Here is an 8,258-nt window from a genome sequence, read left to right on the forward strand (position 1 = left end):
CTTGAGCAAGCCATTCCGGGTCTCCACCTGCTACCTGGGGCCAGTAATGCCCGCCCCCCCCCCCTCCCCCCGCTCCCCCCCTCCCGCCCGCCCCCATTCCAGAGCTGCTGTGAAGTTCACATGAGATAATGTGCTGGAACTCATCAGCGGGAAGCTAACAGGCCACATGGAAGGCTGGGGTTTGATTGCAGCCCAAGAGAGAGAGGATTGTTTTTCAAAAGGAAAAAGGATTCATTGTACTCATTTGGGGATGTCATGATCACACGTGGGTTTGTTGCTGAGGCTGTTGGCTGTGGGACAAAGGCACACGGGGCTGTGGGTGAGGAGTGTCCAGGCTGGGAAAATTCCAGACCCTACCTGGTCTTGGTCTCCAGGCCCCTCCCAGGCAGGAGGCAACTTGCAAGATTGAAGACTCTGAATGACCGCACAGCTGGGTGTGTCCTTTGTTATGCCCTGGAGTTTCTCCAGCAGGTTCTCCTGACTTCTTTGCACTCACTTGGCCCGGCAGAGGCCCTCCGTGCCGGCCGGCTGAGGCTGGCTGAACGGAGAGGAGGCTGCCGGGCTGCCCTCAAGGTCACTTGGAGGTGACCAGCTGCCTGGCGGACTCAGCCCCCATCACTCTTACCTTTCTTGGTTCTTCGGGAACTCCTACTCATCCTATAGATCAAAGCTAAAGGACCTCCTCTCTGGAAAGACGCTCCCCCCGCCCCCCACTCCGCCGTGTTACCAGATGCAATTAATGGCCTTCTTCTTTGCTCCCGGATCAGTGAGGATGTTTTTGGTTGCAGGTAACGGAGGAAAATGAATTCCAATAGACTTCTGCAATAAAGACGATTCATCATCTCAGATGACAGAATTGCAGAAGTGACTAACTTCAGGCATGGTTTGATCAGGGCTCAGGCTCTGATTCCCATTAGCTCCCTAGACTCCACTCTCCTCTGGGTGCTGGCTTCTTTCTCAGGCTGACTTCTCCCCAGGGCACGGTGGCTGCCCCCACCCTGTGGACGACACATTCATCCTGCTCCCGTGTGGGCTGCAAGAGAGAATGTCTTCTGCCCCAGCCACGGGGCAGAAGTCCCCTGTGGCTGGACTGGGCTGATCCGGACAAGGGAATCCATATGCTGCTTGACTTAGGTTGGCATCACTTCCTGGGCCTGAATCAGTCATTATGTCATACAAAGGATGGTGTGTGCCAGGTGGGGACCACCTGGGAACTGGCACGGGGTCAGTCCTATCCAGACACATGGCTGCTACGAAGTACGGGGGGGGGGCGTGGCTCCCAGAGGGAGAGCTCTGGGGGAGAAGGGGTGACGGCTGCCAGGCGTGCAGCCAACGAGGCGCACAGGCCCGTGGCACTGGGCGCGCCGTGCAGAGGTCCTGCGCTAATGCATAGATCCGGTGACCAGCCCGACCCAAGGTCACCAGGATTTTCTCCCACGCTGTCCTCTGGACATTTTCATACCTTGACGTTTTACATGGAAATCTGCAGTCCATCGTAAGTGAATTTCTGTACATGGTGTGAGGTAAGGGTCAAAGCTAATTTTTTTGCGTATAGATTTCCAGTTGTTACAGCGTTATTTGTGGGAAGTACTCTTCCCCCCCTGCCGAACGGCCTTTGCCCACTTGTTGAAAGCCAGTAGTCCACGGCCGTGTGGGGTCTGCTTTGTCCCACGGATCTTTGTGTCTGTTTGTGTCCCAGCTCCATACTGTCTCAGTTATTTCAGCTCAGTAATGACTCTGGAAATCAGACAGCGTGCATCCTCCCACTTTCTTTTTCAAAGTTGTTTGGCTTCTTTAGGTCCTTTGCGTCTCCACATAAACTTTAGAATAAGCTCCTAAATGTCTGTTAAAAAGCCCACTGAGGTGTTTTTTTTTTTTTAATTTTTTTTTTCAACGTTTATTTTATTTTTGGGACAGAGAGAGACAGAGCATGAACGGGGGAGGGGCAGAGAGAGAGGGAGACACAGAATCGGAAACAGGCTCCAGGCTCTGAGCCATCCGCCCAGAGCCCGACGCGGGGCTCGAACTCACGGACCGCGAGATCGTGACCTGGCTGAAGTCGGACGCTTAACCGACTGCGCCACCCAGGCGTCCCAAGCCCACTGAGGTTTTAATCGGGATCGCACTGAACCTATGGGTCAGTCGGGAAGTTGGCCTCTGAACCATCTTGAGCCTCTGACCAATGACCCTGCTATGCGTCCTGCCATTTCCTACATCTCAAATTTTTCTCAGCCACGTTTTGTGATTTTCAGGGCACAGATGGTGCGTGTCCTTGATCAGAACTCTCCCTGTGTCATAGTTTTGATGCTCCTGTAATTGGCATTGTTCATTTCAATTTCTGGTTGTTGATGGCCAATATGTAGAAATACCACGGAGTTTTCTATGTTGAGCGTTTATCCTGAAACCTTTTGAACTCACGCATCAGTTCTAGTAACTTTTTTGGAGAGTTTAACCACATTTGCTCCATAGATCATTGGATATTCGTGACATCTCTGAATAAAGACAGTTTCGCTTCTTCCTTTTTAATCTGGATGCTTTCGATTTCTTTTTCTTGTCTTACGGTACTAGCCAGAACTTCATGTCGAATAGGTCGTGAGAGTTGGCACGAATGATTCTCCATCCCAGGGGGAAGCTCTCAGCATTTAACCGTTCAGTCTGCTGTTAGCTGTAGGCTTTTTGTAGGTACCCTGTATCGGGTTGAGGTGGTTTGTTCTATTCCTAGTTTTCGGAAGGGTTTTCATCATGAATGTGTATTGAATGTTATCAAATACGTTTTCTGAAATTATATCATATATATTTTCCTTTTTTAGTTGGTTAATATGTGAGTTCTAGTCATTGATTTTTCAAGCCTTAAACCAACCTTGCTTTCCATGGCTAAATCCCAATGATTGTGGTGTTTTGTCCTTTTTATATATTGTTGGATTCAATTTGCTAAATTGTGGTTTCGAAGTTTTGTGCCTGTGTTTGTGAGGAATTTGGTCTGCATTTTCTTATAATGTCTTTGTTTTGTTGTGGTATCTTGGTAATTCTAGTCTCATAGAATGAATTGGGAATATTTCCTTCCCTTCAGTTTTCTGGATGAGTTTGTGTAGAACTTCTGTTATTTAGGATTTACCACTGAAGCCGTCTGGGGCTTCCTTGTGGGAAGTTTTTAAACTACAAATTCAGTTTTTCGCTAGATATAGGATTACTCACATTATTTATTTTTTCTTGTGTGAACTTTAGTGGTTTGCATCTTTCACACTAAACCAGGCTTTAAATTTCCTCTGAGCTGTCAGACGAATTGGCATGGAGTTATTTACAATACTTCCTAATATCCTATTGGCATCTGAGAATCTGTAGGGATGTCATCTTCTCATTCCTCAGACTGACAAATTTTCGACTATTCTCTTTTTTCTGATTGGTCTGGCTACAGAGTCATCAATTTTTAAAAAAATGTTTATTTTTTAATACCTTTTTAAAAAACATTTGTTTATTATTTTTGAGAGACAGAGAGAGCATGAGCAGGGGAGGGGCAGAGAGAGAGGGAGACACAGCATCCGAAGCAGGCTCCAGGCTCCGAGCTGTCAGCCCAGAGCCCGACGCGGGGCTCAAACTCATGGACCGCGAGATCATGACCTGAGCTGAAGTCGGCCGCTTAACCGACTGAGCCACCCAGGCGCCCCCATTTTTTTTAATTTCTCAGAGATCCAGCTTTTGGTTGGATGGATTTTTTCTAATGCTTTTATGTTCTCTATTTCGGTGATTTCCAACCCTGATACTCCTTTGTTTCGTTTACTTAGGGTTGTTTTCTCTTCTTTTTCCTAATTTCTTAATGTAAGAGCCGAAGTCGTTCACTCAGGGCCTCCTCTCTTCTCTGATGCAGGCGTTTGATCCCTGTAGCCTTACAGCCTATCAGCTCCCCAAGTACCGCTTGTGCAGCAAATTCCAATTTGTTGTGTTTTCTTTTTGTTCAAAATATTCTCCGTCTCTCCCCATCTCCTGTGCGGCCCGTGGGTTATTTGGAAGTGTGGTATTTAGCCCGTAAGTGTTGGAGGCTTCTGCGATCTTTCTGTTGCTGATTTCTGATTGAGGTTCCTTTCGGTCAGGGAATATTTTTATGTGGCTTAAATTCTTCCAGAGTGAGCGAGACTCATTTTGTAGTTCTGGGTTTAGTCTGCGTGGTGCCTCTTGTGGGCGAGCGGTGTGGACGGTGCTGTTGAAAGCACGTCCTTACTTCTGTGTCCACTTCATCCTAATCCTGCCCCTCTTTTCCTGCCCACCTCTTCTCATTCCAGGGGCGTCCTTGGCCCGTGAAGGGCACTGGGGTCACCGCACTGGCCTCCGACCAGCTGTGACTCGACCCCTGGGCCCACAGGTGTAGCCCCCTTCTCTGAGACATTTGGCCCCGTGGGAGGTGAAGGACTGAGCAAACCTTGGGTTCTGTTATGAGAAAGTAGGGGGGCCGTGGCTGGTGGGGTCTGTTACCCTCTGTCTGACTGTCTCCCAACGTGGCCAGACATCTGACCGTGTCAGAGTTTTGATCACCCCCTCCAGGGGCTACACGGCAACTTCCGAGTGTCAGGTGGCCAGAAGGATACTGGGGGCTCCGGCGACCTGCCCTTCGTGCGCCTCTCCCCACCTTGCACCGCCAGCTCCCCGGCACTTGCCGGGCATCCCAGGCCGTGTCTGGGGTCCCTCTGGGAGCTGTGCACCCCACTCCCACAGCTCTGTGGTGCTCACACTTGTGAGCACTGGCCTTTCGTCCCAGGGGCTCGACGAATCTTTTCTGAACTGAACCACAGCCCTGTTGGCATCTGTCCTGAGCTCCAGGCCTGTCTGGCCTGTGCACGGTTTGTCCCAGCCTCAGAAAAGTGCTGTGTCAGCACCTCCGGCCCCTTCTTTCTCCTGCATTCTGGGTCTCGGGGAATGCACCTTCTAGAGCTGCTCAGGGCAGGATTTGGGGATGATCCTTTCTCTCCTAACCCCATATCCCTCCTGTCACCAAGCCCTGTCAGTCCTGTCTGATGACTCTCCAATTTTGCTCTTTCTCTCCTCCCGGGCAGAGTACAGGCCCCACCCCCCGGATGGCTGCAGTGGCCTCCACACTGGCCTTCCTGTCCCCAGCCTCGGTCCTATGCCCGCTTTCTGCAGCCACAGCAGGGGCACCCCCTGCGTAAATCCTTTCATGCTCCCTCTTCTAGATGCTTGTCCTGCCTGTAAGGCCCTTCGCGCCTGCCTCCTGCTTATTCTCTGGCACCTGTCTTAAGGAGTGCTCTCAAACTCACTGAGCACAGGCCATGTGGGACTATCCCCCCTCTCCCCAGCGGGACTGGAAGCTTGCTCTCAGCCGGAAGTGAGACTACCCTGGCTTCTGCTCCCCAGCTGGCTCACGGGTCCTCATCCATCAGAACTCAGCTCAGGCGTTACAGACCCTGGGAAAGGACCCAGCCCCGCCCGCTCTCCAGGGAGACCTCCCAGCCCCGCCCACTCCCCCGGGGAGCCGCCCCCGCCCCGCCCCCTCTCCGAGGACACTCCCGGCCCCGCCCACTATGCTGAGAGACGCCCCGCCCCGCCCGCTCTCCCAGCTCCGCCCTCTCTCCAGGGAGACGCCCCAGCCCTTCCCCTCATTATACAGGGAGATGCCCTCAGCCCCGCCCACTCTCCTGGGTTGACACACGTGGCTCTCCCCACTGTCACAGCTCCTGGCCCCGCACTGTATTTGTCACTTAACGATGTCTTGTGGCACCTCTGTGCTCCAGGCCCTAGGGTACCAGGTGCCCACTCCTTGGGGCTTCTGTTTCAGTGGGTGTCAGGCTGGGGGGCGCCAGTGCTAAGCGCACACTGATTACCACGGACACCCTGATGGACAGGTGCAGGGTGTTAACGGAGTAGCCTGAGGAGTTAGGGACGGCTTCCCGGAGGAGGTGGTGGTCGCCTGGGAGTCCTGCGGAGGGAGGGCCCGGCAGGCAGATGAAGAAGGTGGGGGGGGGGGACATTGCCAGTGTTCCAAGCAGAGGAGCCCTGGGTGGTGAGCGGTTGGGCTCTCCAGGGGCTGGGAGAGCGTGTGTGGCAGGTGGGGTGGGAAGGGCGCGGCACGGAAGAGAGCCAGGCCGAGGGGGGCCACCCGCGAGGACTTGGCTTTTATCCGGCAGCTCCGGGAAGCCTTTCCAGGGTCTGAAGCAGAGGAAGGGGCGGCACGGTCAGATTTGCGTTTTCCAGTGATTTCTGTGCTGCCCTGCGAAGGTGGGTTTGAGGGCGGGGGGACGGCGGTGGGGCCAGTTAGGTGTGAGGGATGTGACTTGGGGCAGAGGGGCAGGGACGGAGGGAGGGCCATGTTGGGAGCTGTCACGAGGCTGGGTCACCAGGACTGGGGGCACACCTGCCATGTGAGGTGCTGGGGCTCTGGGGGTGGTGCTGTGGGGGACAGAGAGGTGGGCGCCGCAAGGAGGGACACACGTTGTTCACCCCTGGCTCTCAGGTGTGGGGCCCGGCGAGTGACCCACTGGACAGATGCCCTCGGGCTTGCTGACCCGCTTTGTCCGCCGAGCAGCCGTCACACAAGAGCCGCTCCTCGGGTGACCACAGGAGAGCCCCGCTATGACCTTCCTCACCTGGCGGGCTTCCTGTCCAGCTGGTTGCCCCGGATGCCATCGGAGAGGCACAGGTGCGTAGCAGTGAGTGTGTAGGTGTGAGAGAGGGAGGGGGTGGGAGACGGGGGCCTCGCGCTTCCTTAGTGTTCGAGGCTCAGCTGGGGCCGTGGTCTGGCCGCCCCGCCGCGCTCTGGCCCAGGCACTTAGAACACTGTCCTGCCACTGCCACATTATGTCCCCAGACTTCCCCAGAGGCTTGGGGTTCTGTGTTTGCCATCGTGGGGTGTGACACGTGGAAGGCACAGCTCACCCACCCCCGGCGGGGCACCGCTCAGTCACTCATTCATTCACTCATTCATTCACTCATTCACTCACTCATTCACTCACTCATTCAGTCACTCACTCATTGACTCATTCATTGACTCATTCATTCACTCATTCATTGACTCATTCAGTCACTCACTCATTCAGTCACTCATTCATTGACTCATTCATTCACTCATTCATTCACTCATTCATTCACTCACTCATTCATTCACTCATTCATTCACTCACTCATTCACTCACCCACCACGTGCTGGGCTCTGTGGAGGCTCTGGGTGGGTCATGGCAAGAAGACAGGCAGGTCCTGCCCCTTGAGCTCACCTCCTGTGCGTCCGGACACCAGGGGTGCTGCCTTTAGGGTCAGCTCGCGGGCCCCAGCGCACGTAGCGTCCCCTGCACCCGAGCTGGCGGAGAGGAGGTCCTTCCGGAGCCCACGTCTGGTGCTGCCCAGACACACACACCTTCCTCCCGGAGGTTCAGGGCAGTGGCGCCGGGAACAGCAGGACTTGACAAGTGCCTGAGACTCGTGAGCGGCTGAGCACAGCCTGGAGCCGGACGGGGAGCGCGGCGCCACCTAACGAAGATGCCAGGCAGGTGGGGTTGGTGGTGGTGTGTCAGTGGGATGAAATTTAATGTATCTGTGCGGCTTCCTTTAATGAAATCAGCAAGACAGAAAGTATCAGGTACACACTCATTACAACTGTGCTGAAACCTACGGTCTCAGCTGTGCAGGGAGAGCACAATGCACAGAAAAGACTGCAGTTTGCTAAATGTTAACGATACTTCAGGTAGGTGGGTTATACATTTTCTCCTTTATTGTTTTCTGTTCTTTCCAGATTTTTATATGAGCAAGCAAATATTACTATGAGAATTCAGAGAAGTAATTTTTTTTTAATGTTTATTTTTGAGAGAGAGAGAGAGAGAGGGAGAGAGAGAGTGCAAGCAGGGGAGAGGCAGAGAGAGAGGGAGACACAGAATCCGAAGCAGGCTCCAGGCTCCGAGCTGTCAGCACAGAGCCCGACGTGAGGCTGGAACCCACAAACCATGAGATCACGAACTGAGCTGAAGTCAGCCACTCAACCGACTGAGCCACCCAGGCGCTCCTGAGAAGTCAATAAAAACATTGAAAGCCTCCTATGTGTACAGATTGGCATAGATTAGAAAAGTATTTCCAGGGATGTGAGAAGGGCTTGGTGAACACCGAGCCCCGTTGGCTTCAAAGTTCTGGGATTTGATTTAATTCTGCGTGAGCTGAGAAGCTCACGCTCTAGTCAGACTTCTTAAATTTTTTTTTTCCAACGTTTATTTATTTTTAGGACAGAGAGAGACAGAGCATGAACGGGGGAGGGGCAGAGAGAGAGG

General features: G+C 53.4%; 1 long non-coding RNA gene across 1 annotated transcript; it reads left to right on the forward strand.

The window, feature by feature from the left end:
* The first annotated feature begins 1,763 nt into the window (after nucleotides 1-1,763).
* LOC121015660 (uncharacterized) lies at nucleotides 1,764-2,532 on the forward strand. Its single transcript, XR_005783918.1, has 2 exons — nucleotides 1,764-1,863; nucleotides 2,108-2,532. It is a non-coding gene; the product is annotated as an uncharacterized LOC121015660 (long non-coding RNA).
* The last annotated feature ends 5,726 nt before the right edge of the window (nucleotides 2,533-8,258 follow it).

This window comes from Herpailurus yagouaroundi, unplaced genomic scaffold (assembly GCF_014898765.1).
Source record: "Herpailurus yagouaroundi ecotype Mexico unplaced genomic scaffold, PumYag 207, whole genome shotgun sequence".
NCBI classification, from domain to species: Eukaryota; Metazoa; Chordata; class Mammalia; order Carnivora; family Felidae; genus Herpailurus; species Herpailurus yagouaroundi.